The sequence below is a fragment of the Monodelphis domestica genome, chromosome 2, assembly GCF_027887165.1.
Source record: "Monodelphis domestica isolate mMonDom1 chromosome 2, mMonDom1.pri, whole genome shotgun sequence".
NCBI classification, from domain to species: domain Eukaryota; kingdom Metazoa; phylum Chordata; class Mammalia; order Didelphimorphia; family Didelphidae; genus Monodelphis; species Monodelphis domestica.
Genome location: NC_077228.1, coordinates 261,770,222 through 261,790,857, shown reverse-complemented (window position 1 = coordinate 261,790,857; position 20,636 = coordinate 261,770,222).

The window sequence follows — 20,636 nt, the reverse complement described above, 5'->3', positions numbered from 1 at the left end:
GGAAAAAAGGGAAAGGGGCTACTCAACCTCTGACCAAGGCAGAGGGAGTTTAGGCCCAAAGGGCCAAGGTGGAAGGAATCAGTCCTTGACTCACGTGAAAGATCTGAAGGGAAGCTGTCTGCAGGCCTCCTTTCTCTTCAAGCTTCTAACACGAACTGCCCTCTAGCCCTGTCTACAGGAAGTGAGCAAATTTCCGAGGCTACTCTCTCCATCACTTCCTGTGCCTCACAAGTGCCAATGGTGGCTCAAGCTTGGCTTAGGACAGCCCAGGTGGGCAGTTAGTTATTTCTGATTTGTCATTGACTAGCACATGCCCGTGTAGTGTGGGTATGCACAATTTTTTGGTGCTATACCAAGATGGAGATTTTAAAATTCACACCATACTTTCCCCTGGATGTATATAGTCACTTTTGATGGATAGCTGATTCTTGGTTGAAGACCCAGCTCTCTTGCTTTTCTGACTATCATGTTCCATGCCTTATGGTCATTCAGAGTGGAAATTGCTAGGTCCTATGTGACCCTAGTTGTTGTTCCTTTATATCTAAATTTCTTTTTTTTTTGGCTTCTTGTAAGATTTTTTCTTTTGCTTGGAAGCTTTGGAATTTGGCAATTACATTCCTGGGAGTTGTCTTTCGGGGATTTAGTGTAGAGGGTGTTCTGTGAACTCTTTAAATGCCTGTATTGCGGCCTTGTTCTAGAATCTCTGGGCAGTTTTCTTTGATGATATCATGTATTATGATATCAAGATTACTGTTTATTTCTGGCTTTTCTGGTAGACCAATGATTCTCAGATTGTCTCCTCTTCCTCTGTTTTCCAGGTCTGTCACCTTGTCAGTGAGATATTTTATGTTAACTTCTAATTCTTTAGTCTTTTGACTTTGCTTTATTAATTCTTCCTCTTTTGCAAGATCATTATCTTCCAGTTGCCTGATTCTGACCTTTAAGGACTGGTTTTCCTTTTCAGTTTGGTCTGACCTGTTTTTTGAGGCTTCGAGCTATTTCTGCATTTGCATATTTTGGTTCCTCATATTGCTGAGTTCCTTTTGCATTGTTTCCCATTTTTTTTCTGCCAGAAGGCTTCCATCTTTTTGATAATTTCCAATTTAAATCCTTCAAGAGCTTGTGGAGAATTTCCATTTCTTTTGGAAGGTATTGGAGCATTTGTTTGTGTTTCCTCTTCTATCTCCTCTGTATTTTGTATTTTTGCTCCATAAAATGTGTCCAAAGTCACCCCCTTCTTCTTGCTTTTCTTGGTGTTTGGAGGCTATTGCATCTCTGCACTGTTTGCCATCTCTATGGTTTTTTTCTCCCCTTTCCAGTCAGAAATCTGAGTGAGGAGGGCTGGTCCTCAGTGTATCTGTCTGATGATCCGAGGCTTTAGCCCCAGGCAAATTGTCAGTTCTCCACAGCTGTGCTGTCTTCCCGGGGAAGTCCAGGGTCTTCCCTCCCCTGCCTGCCAGCTTTTCGGGTGTTACTGCTCTCAGTTCTCTCCAGTTGCTTCTCCACTGCCTTACTTCCATGCTCTGAGCCTGGCACAGCATTGTCTACAAGATACCCCAGTGCCTTTGCCCACCCCAAGGTTCCTGTCCTTTCAGAGACCCTGAACTCTGGGGGGGGGGGGGGTTCTGACCTCCCTGAGCTCTGAGGGCTCCTGATGGGATTAGGTTCAACTGGGTTGGTCTGGATGTGCCCCGAGGCAAAAACCTTTGGTGAGACTCGATGGAAGGACCCAGCCATAGGGCTACAGGCTCCCCCCATCTCTCTCAGGCTGCTTCCCTGCCATCTGTGTTGGACGCCCTGGGACTGGCCCAGGTTGCTTTCAAGGTGCACCCTTCAGAACAGCACCTTTGCCTGCCCTGAGGTTCCTATCCTTTCAGAAGGCCCTGCACTGTAAGTGGGGAGGGGTCCTGGCCTCCTTGAGCTCTAAGGACTCCTGATGGGATTAGGTTCAACTGGGTTGGTCTGGATGTGCCCCGAGGCAAAAACCTTTGGTGAGACTGGATGGAAGGACCCAGCCACAGGGCTACAGGCTCCCCCATCTCTCTCAGGCTGCTTCCCTGCTGTCTGTATTGGACACCCCGAGACTGGCCCAGGTTGCTTTCAAGGTGTGCCCTTCAGAACAGTACCTTTGCTGGCCCTGAGGTTCCCGTTGCTGCTGGAGGCTCAGCGCTCTGGGTTGGGGCGAAGGGGTCCTGGGACCTTCCTTCTGCCTTCCCCTTAGACCCAAAGTTTCTAGGATTCTGGCTTTTGGGGGGCTTACCTTTTGATTTGAGTCCAGAAGGAGGGTTCCCTGGCTCTGTCCTGTTGTTAAGTTTGAATTTCAGTCTCCTAGGAGCATTCAGTTTGTGATTGGTAAGGAAGGGTTTTCAGAGGTCTGAACTTTTGCTGCTTCTAAGCTGCCATCTTGACCGGAAGTCCTCAGTAATGGTTTTTAAAAATAAAAACAGATTTGGGGGAAAAACACACCTCTCCTAAGAAAAGAGAGGCATTGAAAATGGAGGAGTAGCATGAGAAAAGATCAGCAATTCAAATAGTTTCATTAAGATTCATTTTCTGTGTCCCTGGTGCAGGAACTGATCACATAGTCCTTGTCTTGTTACCCTTTGCTATGGGAGGCTACTCATCTCCAATGCCTGTCATGCCAAATCCTCAGTTAGTTCCAGGCACCACTGCCAATGGGGGCAACAGTGACTCTGTTATCTCCTCCTCTGGGACCTGAAACCTCACCTCTTATCTGGTATGCTTGTCCCCAAGGGAACTATATCTCACATGACTTCCAACCTGTGCCTCTCTTAGGAAGGTGTAAAGTTGGTTTCTCAGTCACATTCTAATCCTAGTCTATCATAGGGTCACAGTTACTCACCAGGGATTTGAGTAGGAGGATGCTCAAGGTTTCTGTCTTTCATTGGATATGGTTTCTAGCATCCTATTATACTTGTATCAGTGAACAGTATTCTATACTCCTTGAGAACAGAGATTGTGTCTAGTTAGAATAGTGCCTAGAACACAGCAGATACTTAATAAATACTCATTGATTGATTGGAAAGTACTTTCCTTATAATCATTGTAAGATAGTAGATCTACTCGTCAGGGTGCTGAAATGCCCCCTAAACTAAGGAGTTTATGAAATATTTTCATCTCCATTTTACATATACAGACAAGAAACAAGTGAAGAAACTGGCCTAGAAACCAGTACAAGAACTGAGACTAGAAATCTGATCTCCTGATATCTAGTTTAATGTGTTGTCTCCTAGAATATGCTGCCTTTGAAAGACTGAAGGAAAAATAACTTAAGTCTCACCATTCTATTTGGCATCTTAACATTCATGCTGATAAAAGGGGGTATCCACATTCCTATCTTGAGAAGTACAGAGATTGAGCTTCTACACTGTGAATCTTAAAAATTCTCAGACCCTACTTCATAAGATTTGGTTAAGACCATTCCCCATTTTAAACAATGAAGATACTTGATCAGGAATGTGAGAACTCTACTCCATCCATACTTAAGTATACTTTAGGGGAAGATAAAGTTGTAAACTCTTTACTGAACAATGAAAAGTACTTAGCTCATACTTATAGTGAGGCAAAAACCTTAAGCTAAGTCTATTTTTAGATCTAATACAAAAAGGTGCTAAGTACCTATGAAGGTCAAATTAATCACTAAAAGGTCAGGCAACTTGCAAACTTGCAAGGGGCAAAGAGGTATGAACTTACTCAGAAGTTTTAGTCTATCCAGAGAAGTTGAGAACTAAAGAAGGTGTGAATTAAGAATGGTCAGTCCTGTGAAAATGTCTACTGTGATTGGTAGATGTGAGAACTTAGGGGAGGTGACATAGGGGAAAATTCTCTTTAAAAGGAGAATCAGAAGGCCTCTGAGGAGAAATTCAGCCTTGGAAGCTGAAGTGGAGCTCAGGAACTAAATTGGAGGGTCTCTCTCTGAACACTAGAATCTTGCTTGGGACAAATCTTGTGGTGAGTGGATTAAAGACTGACAACTGATCTCTCTCTTAAGGATTAAAGCCTAGGCTGGCCTAGCCCCTTTCTCATTATTTCCTCTTACTCTCTCTCTCTCTCTCTCATTAATTCCTTAAATTTGTATTAATTAAAATCTCCATAAAACCCAGCTGACTTGGGTATATTTAATATTTGGGAATTTTCCCATGGCGACCACTTTATTTTTTATTTGAAACCATATTTCCGTGGTCAAAGTTTAAGACAACCTCTCTTTTATCTGTAACAGTTTATGCAAACACTCTTTTAAATATAACAACACCAAGTCAGTCAACCAGAAATGTGAACTAGTAAAGAATAAGGCCTGACCATCTCCTTAAGTCAATCAAGTGCATCACCTTACTCTACTTTATAAGTGCCAATATTCCTTAGCCAAGATGGAACACTTATCCATCATATCATATTATTAACATCATATCAATTAACTAATCATCAACTTTAGACCAAAAAAAAAAGCTTTGATCAATTTAGATGGAAGGAAGGAATAATTTACTAGGCACCTACTACGTGCCAGATATTGTACTAAGTCTTTAGAAATATTGTCTCATGGCTTCAAAGCCATTTGGATGAAATAAGCATTTTTCCATGGTCACAGAAGAGGTGAGGTTATAAAGGAAGTGTGTTTAGATTGGTTAAAGAAACTTGGTCTCTGGTGAGGGTCAATAAAACAGTAAACTATTTCAAAGTCTAGGAGATCTGAATGAATGGTAAGGCAGGAGAGAACAATTCTAGCTAAGCTCCTTAGAAGGAACTAATCAGGGGAAAGAGCCAAACTTGAGCTTCAGACTCAGTCTCACTTTCTTCCCCTAAATTAGCTCGGGAAAATGTTTTGAATTTTGGAGGATGAGAGGATTTGGACTTTTCCATTGCTACCCTAGTAGTGCCACCAGCATAACAATAGCTGATAGTAGAATTTGCTTTAGAAAGTAATAGCAAACTGGATGCAACGAGATAAGATAAATTCAGGGATCTACAAGGAGCCCAACAGAAAAACTATATCATATCTAAGGGGACCATCTTGAAGGCTAAAAAACAAACAAACAAACAAACTGGATTTCCAGGAGCAGTGAGTTACCCCTTTTACCATATAAACTTTTTAAGTGTGAGCCCACTCTCTTCTGGACTCCAGATATGGAAAAGTATGAAACAAATTTTTGGGAAGGCTGTTTTGTATCAACTCAACCACCACAGTAAATAACTATTTCCAAAAGCTAAGTAAATCTGATTAAGTGAAATCATTCGATGATCATGAGATTCAGGAGCATTAGAAAACTACTCCATTACCTCCAGAGTTTTCAAGAGACTAATTCTTGAGTCTATATGTGATACTCTCAAAACTCGTCTAACATCTAGACTTCCATCAACTTCTTCGATTTAAAGATCCTCTGTAATGTAAAGTACACTGTATTTGAAGTCATAAAACTTAGCTCCAATCAAATTCTGACTTTAATACTTATTAGTTTGGTGAGGCTCTGAATCTCAATTTCCTCATTTGTAAAATCATTTAAATCATTGTGTCACCTACCTCATAAGGTAGGTGTTTTTATATCATGAGGGTGTTTTTATAAATTTTAAGCTATACAAATGTGAATTATTCTTGAGTGGGGACAAAGTCAAGCTTTCTTTTGGAATTCTGGGGCAAGGTGTTCCTTTCATTATAATATCCTTTTTTTAAAATTATAGTTGATCTTCATTTTTATATCACAGGCATTGCCCAATATATGGCCCCAACTTAAGACCAGATCTCTCTTGCCACAAATTAAAGTAGTAACATTGACAGATAGTGTCTTACAGGGTGTGCAACATCAGGTACTCATACTCCCTTATTTTTCTACCAAGAGTTAGGAGATAACATTTTATCATGTTCTCTGGACCTAGTGTCATTCATTGTTTTAATTCTGATTTCAGTAGCCTTTTAGTAGTCTACTGTAGTCAACTTGGTTCTACTGTAGTCGATATATATATATATATAATCTCCTAGTTTTGGTTTCTCTGCTTTGTAACAGCTTATATACAATAAGGCCCCATTTTATTCATATACCACAATTTGTTAAGCCATTCTCTGACCTTGAGCATCTATTTTTCTTTCCAGCTTTTAGCTATTCTATAAAAAGTCTCATTATGAATATTTCAGGATATGTATGACCTTTCTGCCTTTGGGGTACATTCTCAGTAGTGGATTGATAATTGAATGGACTTGACCTATTTGGTCATTTTTCTTGCCTAGTTCCAAGTTGTTTCTCAGAATCATTGGACTAATTCAAGTAATTCTACTTTATTTTAATTGTTCGTAGTTACTTAGTCCTTGTGTGTGTGTGGCTCTTCTTATTGGGCACATAAACTCAGAACAACCTAGTCTGTATCATACCTGTCAAAGGATGCACCAAATGCATTAAACATATTGTTTGGATTTAATTTGGTTTGCACAAATTGTGTTCCTTGCACATTTGATTCTTAGACCAAAAATATCTTTGAGAGGAAAGACAATAATAATTCCAGTTTCTACACAGGGGTTTCTATATTCATGGCATTTAGTGTTCTTATAATGCTGGTAAGTTCCTTGAATTGCTGTGAGGTCAAGAGTCACAGGACATAATGGGCTTGTTCTTTGCCTTTTTATTGAGGATTTTTTACTTCAAAATAACTACTGCCATATGAGGTTATTCCCACAAAGATGGGTTGATTTGTGAGATCCAGACATTTTAGAGGGAAATGTACAAGATCAGAACTAAAGAAGAGGGTATACAAGGACACTCAAAACTATCCCCTGTGCTTTAGGCTACTGTGGTTTGGCTGGACCTTCGGACCTGCCTCTGTAAGGACCTTGTCTCATCAGTTACTCTACAGGCTTGTTGACAAGCTATTGATAAAGTATTCAACAATGAGTTTTACACTCTAGAGCTGGGGATTGCTAGTGTGATGTTGAGTATGATTCTATGCTGTGCTATCTAGAGGAATTAAGAGCTAGTCTAGTCTTTACTTTTATCTTCCAAGCAGGAAAGTCTAACCTCCAGAATTATTTTGCTTATATCTTTTATTTTACCTTGCTTGCCACTAACTTTGGTGTTCATTCCATATTTTTAAAGAAACTTGCTTTATATTTATTACATTTTTAATGCTTTATTTGATATTAATGTTTGTAGCTGCAAATTTGGGTTTTTTTGCTTTTTTTGTAAAAAAATACTGCAGGGAAAGGAAGTATATTTGTTCGATTTAGTCAAAGATACTGTACATGATAAAGGATGACTAAATAGGTAAAATATCTCAAAATTAGTATTGGCATAACTTATGCTAAAGAAAATATGATATATAATAAAGATTATGATGATTTTAAAAATATATTATAATGTGGCTATCCTCTCAAAGCCCTTACAAATCTTTTTGTCAACTTCATAATTGTGAGGTGAAAAATTTTGAGTTTCTTTATTTGCATTTCTCTTACTAGTGACTCAGAGCATTTAAAAATATATATTACTACTGATGATTCTCAACTCTTTTGAAAACTGTTTATTCATATTCTTTAAACAATTATCTTTTGGGGAACAGCTCCAAATTTATGTTAATTCCCTACATAATCTTGGACATCTGACTTATCTGAGATATTTGATGCAATAATTTATTCTCCAATTTGGCAGTTTATCTTCTTATTTTAGTTTGTCATCTGGAATACAGCAGGTACATAACAAGTGCTCATTGGTTTATTTCACTTACTTTATTAATAAAAATCTTTTAAATATTATATAACCAAAACTTTGTGTTGTCTTTTCTGTTCTCCCTTATTTATAGTTTACAGATTCTCCCCCATTAGTAGATCTTCAAGGTGCAGTGCTTGTGAAGTTGCATTTGGAAAGCATGACCACAAGGTGGTGCAGGTTCAATATCTGTATTCTAGAAGAAGGAAGGAAGGAAGGAAGGAAGGAAGGAAGGAAGGAAGAAGAAAGAAGAAAGAAAGAAAGAAAGAAGAAAGAAAGAAAGAAAGAAAGAAAGAAAGAAGAAAGAAAGAAAGAAAGAAAGAAAGAAAGAAAGAAAGAAAGAAAGAAAGAAAGAAAGAAAGAAAGAAAGAAGAAAGAGAAGGAAAGGAAGGAAGGAAGGAAGGAAGGAAGGAAGGAAGGAAGGAAGGAAGGAAGGAAGGAAGGAAGAAAGGAAGAAGAAAGAAGAAGAGAAGAAAGGAAGAAAGGAAGGAAGGAAGGAAGGAAGGAAGAAAGAAAGAAAGGAAGGAAGGAAGAAAGAAGAAAGAAAGAAAGGAAGGAAGAAAGAAAGAAAGAAAGAAAGAAAGAAAGAAAGAAAGAAAGAAAGAAAGAAAGAAAGAAAGAAAGAAAGAAGAAAAGAAAGAAAGAAAGAAAGAAAGAAAGAAAGAAAGAAAGAAAGAAGGAAAGAAAGAAAGAAAGAAAGAAAGAAAGAAAGAAAAAGAGAAGGAAAGGAAGAAGGAAGGAAGGAAGGAAGGAAGAAAGGAAGAAAGAAAGACAGAAAGAAAGGAAAGGAAAGACAGAAAGAAAGAAGAAGAAAGAAAGAAAGAAAGAAAGAAAGAAGAAAGAAAGAAAGAAAGAAAGAAAGAAAGAAAGAAAGAAAGAAAGAAAGAAAGAAAGAAAGAAAGAAAGAAAGAAAGAAAGAAAGAAAGAAAGAAAAGAAAGAAAGAAAGAAAGAAAGAAAGAAAGAAAGAAAGAAAGAAAGAAAGAAAGAAAGAAAGAAAGAAAGAAAGAAAGAAAAGAAAGAAGCTTTTCCCTGAAGCTGGAAGATTTTCAGAGATTGTATGAGTAACACAGAGAGAATAGATTTCCCAGAAAATCTGGAAGAGTTGTCTTTAGATCTTAGAAGAAAATTCACCCTGTCGTCTGTGTGATTTGCCTCCTGTCATAGCTGGTTCAAAATTCGGTTAAATTAAATTCAGTTCAATTTTTAATAAATGTTTATTGAGTATCCTATGTACCACACACTATGCTAAAAAGTGGGAATACAATGGCAAAAATGAAATACTCAGAGTGATTTCTAGGCACTATGAGTCAGGGGTTAGGGGAAAGAACCCAAGGGTATTAATTAGTCAAAGAGAAAAATTAGCTAGGGCTCCACTTGCCTGCAGTCACAGAATCCCTTTTTGGTCCTACTTCTACATTTGTCCAAGCTTCCCTTTCTGCCACTCCTAGCCAGTATGTACTCTTTTCCCCACTTTAAAACTTTAAATTCTATCTTAGTATCAGTTCTAAGAAGGAAGAATAGCAAGGGCTAGACAATCAAGGTTAAGTGATTTGGCCAGAATCACATAGCTAGGAAGTACCTGAGGTGAGATTTGAACGCAAGTCCTCCTGACTCCAGGGCTGACCCTCGAATTCACTGTGCTACTTACCTGCCCTGGTATGTCTTTTTTCAGGCTTTTTCAGTTTCTGCTATGTTGCCCAGGGGCATTCATTTCTTATTCTCACTTAAGAGGTTCTTTCTTTTCTAGATTAAATTTTTCCCTATCTCTATGGAAAAACTGCAAACTAATTTTATCAGAATGAGAAAAGAGAACATTTTGAGCTACTCCAACAGGAAAACAGCCAAACTAAAACTAGTTAGCTTCATTATCACTATATTTATTTGGAGCTTATTCTAAGACCATTCACTTAGTACTGAAGTAATCAACTCTGACTTCAGAGTCTAATGAGAAAGACAACATGCAAATAACCTATGTACAAACAAAATATAAGATTCGTTGGAGATGATCAACAGAGGGAAGACACCAGCATTAAGAAGAATCAGGGCAGGCTTCCAAGAAGATGGAATTTGAAGGATATCAAGGAAACCAGGTGGTGGAGAGGAAAGTATTTCTAGTATGGAGGAAAGACAGTGACATTTTACAGAATCAAGAGATGAAGCATTTTGTGCCACTTGATTGCAGAGTACATAGGGTTAAGAAATAAGAAGACTGGAAAAGTATGATAAAAAGCAGGTTGTGAAAAGCTCTTGATGCTAAACAGAGAATTTTATATTTGGTCTTGAAGATAATAGGGAGAAATTTACTGAATAAGGTCACATGGTCACAAAGTCAGCAAAGTGGAGAATGGACTAGAGAAGGAAAAGATTTGAGCCAGGGAGACCAACCAGAAGGCTATTGTGGAAACTCTGTCTCAAAGCCTATTGGTATGGGAATCTCTATTCTACTGACAGATATGAATACTATGCCATACATGAGAAGTGAGGTGGAATTGGTGGGAGTTGGAGAACCCCAATCTTCTTTATACCTCTTTGGGACTCCTCAAGTTTCTGATTTTCTTTAAGTCTCTTTGGGTACTCCAGCTTTGAGAAGAAACAACAAGAGGCCAACCCTCATTGATTGCTAACAGGAACACAAAACTGGAAAGAAATGGGAGGAACTGGCAGTCTCCATCACATCCTTATCCCTAGCTTTCTACTCAAGAGATCTGGGGAATTTCCCCTTGGGTGAAATTTAGGACTGTCTTTCGGATGAGCTGAGTTATCTCATTCCCATTAGGAGAATTCCTTCACTCTACATTATCTGGTGTATATCCTCATATGTGTACCTTCTTGGATCCCTGGTCTGCTACTGAGTTGATTAAATAGGTTTCTTTGCAATTGTTAGAAATAAAGAAATCTCTGGGCCATCATTCTGAACTGAAGATCCATCTTTAATTGTGAAAAGTTAGAGCTAGAGGTCTCACCACACCCAAACTGTTGTGAATCTTGAAATTTCTCAGACTTGTGAATGTTAAAAATTTCCACATTGGGGAAATCTCAATTGGAACAATTCCCTACTGGGAACATTCCACATTTGGATGTGAGAACTCTACTTGGATCAGAAATGGGAGGACCTCTGCTCCACCCTTACTTAAGACTGCTTTAGGGGAGAAAACTCCTTGCTAAACAATGAAAGTACTTAAACCCATACTTATAATGAGGCAAAAAGTTCTTTAAGCCATGCCTATTTTTAGAATTAATACAATGGGGTGCTAAGTACCTATTAAAGGTCAGGCAACTTGTAAACTTGCCAGGAACAAAGAGGTAAAAACTTATTCAGAAGTTTTTCTGGTTCAAACCTACTAAAGGGATTAGTCCAGTAGTAATGGGCTGTCCTTTAGAAAACGTCTACTGTGATTGGTAGATGGAAGAACTTAGGGGAGGTGACATAGGAGAAAACCCCCTATATAAGAAAAAGCAGAATCTCTTATGAGGATCGCTTGAGAAAATCCTTTTGGAGGATCCTTTTGGAACAATCCTTTTGGAGAATCTCTTGAGAGAGGCTCTGGAGAAGGGAAGCTCTTGGAGAACAATCTCTAAGGAGGTCTCGCTGGAGCTCCTCTGAGGGGACTCTGTCCCTCTGGAGGTTCTTGAGAGAGGCCCTTTGAAACAGTCTCTGGCTGGAAGGTTCTTTGAGGAGGACTCTGGCTGGAACTCTCTCTGAGGAGACTCTGTCACTAGAATCCTTGCTTAGACAGACCTTGTGGTGAGTGATAAAAGACTGACTGACTGATCTCTCTCTCTTAAGACTCAGGTCTAGGCCATGTTGGCTTAAGGCCCTTCATACTTATTTCCTTTTTCTCTCTTTCTCTCTTTTCTTTAATTCCTCATTGTATTATTAATTAAATTCTCTATAAAACACAGTTGACTTGGGTATATTCATAATTGGGAATATTTCCCTGGCGACCACCTTATATTTGATTTAAAAACAAGACAATGTAGTGAAACATATTTTCTGCGGTCACAAATTTACTCACCCACTCTTATATCTACTATAATTTATATCTTCCACTATTTTACTCACTACAGTTTACAGCCTTCAACCATTTTAATTATTACACTGTGGCAAAGACCCCATTTAGATATACAGCAGTTTGTTTTACAGGCTTTTGACAGCTAATTAAGTGATTAATAAAACAAAATGTTCACCATATGTTAAAAAATCATGTAACATTTTGGTAACATATAGTAAGAAATAATAAATTTATTTTTTACTTTATTTTTAACTAGTCCATAGTTATATATTTTTTAAACTTTTAATTTATCTTATAAGTACTAGTTCAGAATCATCATATGTCTTTGAACATAAGACTCTGAGGAGCCTGTAGTAGATATAAATCTTCACAAGATCAAATACCACCTGGACATACCAAGGTTGTTTCTCTATTATCTCTTCAGGCTAGCTGTGCATTCACCTTTACAAATGAACACAGCTTTTTTCTGCTACATGGGTTTCAGCTTCCCTAGATAACTACACAGATCAGAAGTTTTTATTACTTCAACAGAAACTCTTAATCTAGTTAGTTGCTATGATTCATCAAACTATATCCTTTCTTCTACTATGGTTAATATTTTATTATTATAATTGATTTCTTATACAGTTTACCAGCTGGGTCTAATTGTTTCTAAAAAATCATAGTTGCAGTTACTTACCTAAAGAATTACATTTGATCACTTGTTTTAGGATCAATAACATAAAAGCCTTTATTTTTTTTTAATTTTATAGTATTTTATTTGATCATTTCCATGCATTATTCATTAAAGACAAAGATCATTTTCTTTTCCTTCCCCCCACCCCCCGTAGCCGACGCGTGATTCTACTGGGTATCACATGTGTTCTTGATTCGAACCCATTGCCATGTTGTTAATATTTGCATTAGAGTGTTCGTTTAGAGTCTCTCCTTTGTCATGTCCCCTCAACCGCTGTAGTCAGTTGCTTTTCCTCAGTGTTTCTACTCCCACAGTTTGTCCTCTGCTTATGGATAGTGTTTTTTCTCCTAGATCCCTGCAGATTGTTCAGGGACATTACACTGCCACTAATGGAGAAGTCCATTACGTTTGATTCTAGCACAGTGTGTTTGTCTCTGTGTACAACGTTCTCCTGGTTCGGCTCCTCTCGCTCTGCATCACTTCCTGGAGGTCGTTCCAGTCTCCATGGAATTCCTCCACTTTATTATTCCTTTTTGCACAATAATATTCCATCACCAACATATACCACAATTTGTTCAGCCATTCCCCAATTGATGGGCATACCCTCGTTTTCCAGTTTTTTGCCACCACAAAGAGCAGCTATGAATATTCTTGTACAAGTCTTTTTCCTTATTACCTCTTTGGGGTACAAACCCAGCAGTGCTATGGCTGGATCAAAGGGTAGACATTCTTTTATCGCCCTTTGTGCATAGTTCCAAATTGCCCTCCAGAATGGTTGGATTAGTTCACAACTCCACCAGCAATGAATTAATGTCCCAACTTTGCCACATCCCCTCCAGCATTCATTATTTTCCATAGCTGTCATGTTAGCCAATCTGCTAGGTGTGAGGTGATACCTCAGAGTTGTTTTGATTTGCATCTCTCTGATTATAAGAGATTTAGAACACTTCTTCATGTGCTTATTAATAGTTTTGATTTCTTTATCTGAAAACTGCCTATCCATGTCCCTTGCCCATTTATCAATTGGGGAATGGCTTGATTTTTTGTACAATTGATTTAGCTCTTTATAAATTTGAGTAATTAAACCTTTGTCAGAGGTTTTTATGAAGATTTTTTCCCAATTTGTCGTTTTCCTTCTGATTTTAGTTACATTGGTTTTGTTTGTACAAAAGTTTTTTAATTTGATGTAGTCAAAATTATTTATTTTACATTTTGTGATTCTTTCTATGTCTTGCTTGGTTTTAAAGTCTTTCCCCTCCCAAAGGTCTGACATGTATACTATTCTGTGTTTACCCAATTTACTTATGGTTTCCTTCTTTATGTTTAAGTCTTTCACCCATTTTGAATTTATCCTGGTGTAGTGTGTGAGGTATTGATCAATTCCTAATCTCTCCTACACTGTCTTCCAATTTTCCCAGCAGTTTTTATCAAATAGTGGATTTTTGTCCCCAAAACTGGGATCATTGGGTTTATCGTATACTGTCTTGCTGAGGTCTCTTGCCCCCAGTCTATTCCACTGATCCTCCTTTCTGTCTCTTAGCCAGTACCAAATTGTTTTGATGACTGCTGCTTTGTAATATATTTTAAGGTCTGGGACTGCAAGGCCCCCCTCATTTGTGTTTTTTTTTCCATTATTTCCCTGGATTTCCTTGATCTTTTGTTATTCCAAATGAACTTTGTTATGGTTTTTCTAAATCAGTAAAGAAATTTTTTGGGAGTTCCATGGGTATGGCACTAAATAGATAAATAAGTTTGGGTAGGATGGTCATTTTTATTATATTGGCTTGTCCTATCCATGAGCAGTTAATGTTTTTCCAATTGCTCAAGTCTAGTTTTAGTTGTGTGGCGAGTGTTTTGTAGTTATGTTCATATAGTTCCTGTGTTTGTCTCAGGAGATAGATTCCTAGGTATTTTATTTTGTCTAAGGTGATTTTGAATGGGATTTCTCTTTCTAGTTTTTGCTGCTGAGATGTGTTGGAGATATATAGAAAAGCTGATGACTTATGTGGGTTTATTTTGTATCCTGCAACTTTGCTAAAGTTGTTGGTTATTTCAATTAGCTTTTTGGTTGAATCTCTAGGATTCTTTAAGTAGACCATCATGTCATCCTCAAAGAGCAATAACTTGGTCTCCTCCTTGCCTATTTTGATGCCTTCAATTTCTTTTTCTTCTCTAATTGCTACTGCTAGTGTTTCTAGTACAATGTCAAATAATAGAGGTGATAATGGGCATCCTTGTTTCACTCCTGATCTTATTGGGAATGCATCTAGTTTATCCCCATTGCAGATGATATTAGCTGATGGTTTTAGATATATACTGTTTATTATTTTTAGGAACGACCCTTCTATTCCTATGCTTTCTAGTGTTTTTAATAGGAATGGGTGTTGTATTTTATCAAAGGCTTTTTCTGCGTCTATTGAGATAATCATGTGGTTCTTGTTGGTTTGCTTGTTGATGTGGTCAATTATGTGGATGGTTTTCCTAATATTGAACCAGCCCTGCATCCCTGGTATAAATCCTACTTGATCATGGTGGATGACCCTTCTGATCACTTGCTGGAGTCTTTTTGCTAGTATCCTATTTAAGATTTTTGCATCTATATTCATTAGGGAGATTGGTCTATAGTTTTCTTTCTGTTTTTGACCTGCCTGGTTTTGGAATCAGTACCATGTTTGTGTCATAAAAGGAGTTTGGTAGAACTCCCTCTTTGCTTATTATGTCAAATAGTTTGTATAGTATTGGGATTAACTGTTCTCTGAATGTTTGATAGAATTCACTGGTGAATCCATCAGGCCCTGGGGATTTTTTCTTAGGAAGTTCTTTGATGGCCTGTTGGATTTCATTTTCTGATATGGGATTATTTAAGAATTCTATTTCCTCTTCTGTTAGTCTAGGCAGTTTGTATTTTTGTATATATTCATCCATATCATTTAAATTGGTATATTTATTGCTATATAATTGGGCAAAGTAATTTTTAATGATTGCCTTAATTTCCTCTTCATCAGAGGTGATGTCCCCCTTTTCATCTTTGATGCTGTTAATTTGCTTTTCTTCCTTCCCTTTTTTAATTAGATTGACCAGTACTTTGTCTATTTTTTTGTTTTTTCAAAGTACCAGCTTCTTGTCTTATTTATTAAATCAATAGTTCTATCACTTTCGATTTTATTAATTTCTCCCTTAATTTTTAGGATTTCTAGTTTGGTTTTCTGCTGGGGGGTTTTAATTTGGTCACTTTCGAGTTTTTTTATTTGCATTTCCAATTGATTGATCTCTGCTCTCCCTAGTTTGTTAAAATATGCACTCAGGGATATGAATTTACCTCTGATTACCGCTTTGGCTGCATCCCAAAAGGTTTGAAAGGATGTCTCGCCATTGTCATTTTCCTTGATGAAATTATTAATTGTTTCTATGATTTCTTCTCTAACTAAAAGATTTTGGAGTATCATATTGTTTAGTTTCCAATTAGTTTTTTATTTGGTTTTCCATGTACCATTACTGATGGTTATTTTTATTGCCTTGTGGTCTGAAAAGGCTGCATTTATTATTTCTGCTTTTCTGTTTCTGTGACCTAATGTATGGTCAATCTTTGTGAATGTGCCATGTGGTGCTGAGAAGAAGGTGTATTCCTTTTTATCCCTATTTATTTTTCTCCATATGTCTATTAATTCTAATTTTTCTAGGATTTCATTCACTTCTTTTACCTCTTTCTTATTTATTTTTTGATTTGATTTATCTAAATTTGATAATGGTTGGTTCAAGTCTCCCACTAATATGCTTTTACTGTCTATTTCTTCCTTCAATTCTCCTAGTTTCTCCATTAGAAATTTGGGTGCTATATTATTTGGTGCATACATGTTGATTAGTGATATTTCCTCATTATCTAAAGTCCCTTTTGACAAAATATAATTACCTTCCCTATCCCTTTTGATCAGGTCTATTTTTGCTTTGGCTTTATTAGATATCATGATTGCCACTCCTGCCTTCTTTCTGTCAGTTGAGGCCCAGAAGGTCTTACTCCATCCTTTAATTCTGACCTTGTGTGTTTGGTTTTCCGCCTCATGTGTGTTTCTTGAAGACAACATATGGTAGGGTTTTGGATCTTAATCCATTCTTCTATTCGTCTACATTTTATGGGTGAGTTCATCCCATTCACGTTCAACGTTATGACTGTCACTTGTGGACTCCCTGGCATTTTGATATCCTTCCCTAATTCTAACCTTTCTTCTTCAGCTCTACCTTTTAGTCCAGTGATTTACTTTAAATCAGTCCCCCTTGTATTTCCCTTTCTACCCCCCTCCCTTCTTATTCCCTCCCTTATTTTCCCCTGTAGTCTTTTTAAAATTTCCCCCCCCCACCCTCTCCCTCCCTTGTACTGCTTCCCTCCCCACCAGTCTGTTTTTTACCCTTCTACTCCCCTATAGGGCGCAAATCTATTCTCTTCCCCAATGGATTGGATTGTTCTTCCCTCTTTGGGTCAGTTTCAAAGTACATAAGAGTTGAGTATTTCCTATCTCCAACCTCTTTACCCTTCCAGTGTATCAATGTTCTCCCCCCTCCCGCCATGAGCTTCTTTGTGACATATAAATTTACCCACATTTGTTTCTTTTCCCATTTCTTTTAGTCATAACCTCTTTTCTTTTTTAGCTTTAGTTATGTATATATATATATATATATACATACACATGTATATGTATTTATGCATGCATATATCTATATACCTATTTATGTCTTGTCCTTTCATCCTATACAGTTTGTCACTGTTCCCTCTGAGTGTAGTTCTTCTAGCTGCTTAGGTGATAGCAACAGTTTTTAAGAGTTGCCAATGACCTCTTTTCTTATAGGGATACATATCATTTTAACTTATTGAGTCTCTTAAAAAAACTTTTTTGTTGTTGTTGTTGTTGTTTTTCCCGTCTTTTTAAATTACCTTTTGATGATTCTCTTGAGTTCTGTGGTTGGACTTCAAATTTTCTGTTCAGGTCTGGTCTTTTATTTATGAATGCTTGGAACTCTTCAGTTGTGTTAAATGACCATACTTTCCCCTGTAAGAATATAGTCAGTTTTGATGGGTATTTTATTCTTGGCTGTAGGCCTAGTTCCTTTGCTTTCCGGAATATCATATTCCATGCCTTTCAATCCTTCAGTGTGGATGCAGACAGATCCTGTGTTATCCTCACCATGTTTCCATGGTATCTGAATGTCTTCTTCTTGGCAGCTTATAATACCTGTTCTTTCATCTGATTGTTTTTGAATTTGGCTATAACATTTCTTGGTGTTGTCCATTGGGGATTAAATACAGGGGGTGATCTGTGGATTCTTTCAATCTCCACTTTCCCCTCTTGTTCTAAGATCTCGGGACAGTTTTCCTGGATAATTTCCTCTAGTATTATGTCCAGGCTTTTTCTTTTGTCGTGGTCTTCTGGTAGTCCAATTATTCTTAAATTGTCTCTTCTTGAATGATTTTCTAAATCATCTGTTTTGTGAATGAGATGCTTCACATTTTCCTCAATTTTTTCATTCTTTTTGTTTTGTTTTATAGTGTCCTGCTGCCTTGTGAGGTTACTTGATTCTAGTTGTTTTACTCTGGTTCTTAAAGATTGGATTTTGTCTCTGGCTTTTTGGTCGTCTTTTTCCTTCTGGTCTGATTTTCTTTGAAGATTGTCTTTCATCCTCTTTATCTCGTCTTTCATCTCCTTTGCCTCATCTTTCATCTCCTTTGCCTCATTTTCCAGCTGGATGATTTTGGCTTTCAGGACACTATTTTCTTGTTTTAGTTCAAGTGCCTCTGTTTCCAGATGACTTATCTTAATTTTTAAGTTCTTTTCCCAATTGTCTTCAGCCTCTCTTAGTTGTGTTTTGAGTTCTTCCACAGCCTGTATCCAATTCACTGGGGTTTCTGGTTTATCGTTTCATTTGGTGAGTAGTAGCTGTCTATTGTAGTTTCTTTCTTCTGTTTCTGTTGTTTGTTCAAATTCACCCCTTCTTTCCTCCCCGTATTTGTCTGTGCTCTTGTTCCTCTCATTTTTTTTTGTTTTTTGGGGACTTCTATCAGTCTCCCCTCTTGGAGCTTTAACAGAGGATCTCTTGGTGTAATCTCTGGGGGAGGGTTGTTGGGGGTTTGAGCTTTCCTGTCCTCTGGAGGCTTTTTATTGGCTTAAAGTCCAGCAGTCAATGAGGATGGATGGGGAGCCTGGGCTTCCCTGTGTTCTGGAGACTTTTGATGGGATTGAGTTCAGCTTAGTTGGGCTGGGTTTACTCTGAGTTTTAAACTTCCTGGACGGCTGAGCAGATATGGAGGATCTCCAAAGCTCTGGCCAGGCTGCCAGGTCTATGCTCCTTCTAGGCTGCCATCTTGACTTCACCTCTAGGTTTCTGTTTTTTCAGAAGACCCTGCTCTCTAAGGGGGGAGATGTGTGGCCTCTCTGGGCTCTGAGGGCTCCTGATGGGATTAGGTTCAGGTGGTGTGGGCCGAATGATCCCCGAGCCAAAAAAAGGAAGAAAAAAAAAGCAGCAACCTCCTCTTCCACAGTCTGTGTTGAATGCCCGGAAACTGGCCCAGGTTACTTTCAAGGTAAGCTCTTCGGGGCAACCCCTTTGCCAGCCCTGAGTTTTCTGTCCTTTCCGTAGCTCTGAGGGCTCCTGATGGGATTGGGTTCAGCTGGTGCCCTAAAGCTGGGACCTCCCTTGAGACTCAGATGGAAGGACCCAGCCAGGGGGTTACAGGCTTCCCCCTTCTCTCTATGTTTCCCTGTCATCTGTGTTGGGCACCCCAGAGACTGGCTCAGGTTGCTTTCAAGGTGAGTCCTCAGAGCCCTGAGGTTCCTGCTGCTGCCGTGGGCTCAGCACTCTGGGTTGGGGGGATGGGTCCTGGGACCTTCTTTCTGTCTACCCCTTAGATCCAAGTGATCTAGGGTTCTGGCTTTTGGGGTGTGGTACCTTTTGATCCAGGTCCAGGAGGAGGTTTCCCCAGGTCTATCCTGTTGTTCAGCTTGAATTTCAGTGGCCTAGGAGCACTCTGTTTGCGATCGGTAGGGAAGGGTTTCCGAGGTCTGAACTTTCGCTGCTTCTACGCCGCCATCTTGACCGGAAGTCCATAAAAGCCTTTATTAAGACAACTTTCTTTTCACTATTTACTATGTGTATTCATTATGGTACTGGCATTTGGTGAGAAAGGAGTCAAGTCTCAGATACAGAGCCTGGAGTCTTCTTTCTCTTCAATAATGACACAATGATCAACAGTTAGACTAAATCTAATCATATTCCCCCTAGACTAACAATATTTAAGGAAGCAGATAGATATAATTCTAACATGGGGTCTCTTCTCTCTTAGGAGAGAAGAAATACATTTTCATGTGACCCGCTTCTCTTCCTGGCAAGAATTAAAGTCTCCTTTTGAGAAGGGTGGGGAGAAAAGAGGCTAGAAGAGAAGAGTCTGTTCTGCCTCCTTTCAAGCTACACACAAAAGACACCTCCATTCTACAAATGGTGGAAGGAGCTCCTTGCTACACATGGCCATTCTTGTTTTCTATAGGGTCCTCTGTCATTAAAATTATAATAGTCTAGGAGTGAAATGATAAGGAGTTGCACCAGGGTAATAGCAGAATGGAGAAAGAGACAAGTATGAGGCATCTTCCCAATGTAGATTCTACAGGATTTGGCAACAAATTGTGTAGAATTATACATGGAGGTAGCTAGGTAGCACATTGGTAAAAGCTCTAAGCCTGGAATCAGGAAGACCTGAATTCAAATCTAACTTTAGATTGTAAACCTCAAATTTCTCAGACTTATGAATGTTAGGGGTTTCCCCCATTGGGGAATCTTCTACTTAAAAAATCTCCCTAGCAGATGGTGAGAACTCTACTTGAGTGTGGGGGCTCCTAGCTATGGGTGTCCCTGCTCCACCCTACTTAAGACTGCTTTAGGACAGAAAACTGCTTGCTAAACAATGAAAGTACTTTGATCCATGCTTATGGAAGGGACAGGAAGTTCTTTGAGTCATGACTGTTTTAGAATTGATACAATGGGATACTAAGTACCTATAAAGGTGGGGCAACTTGTAAACTACTTAAACCTCCTAAAAGGGTGATAACTTATTCAGAGGTTTTTTCTTAATGAAATTTGTCGACACAGCAGCATTTTTTCCTGACTTACTAAAGAGATTAAAACTATTCATCTGTGAATTCAAAATGGGCGGTCCTTTAGAAACATCTACAGTGATTGGTAGATGTAAGGACTTAGGGGAG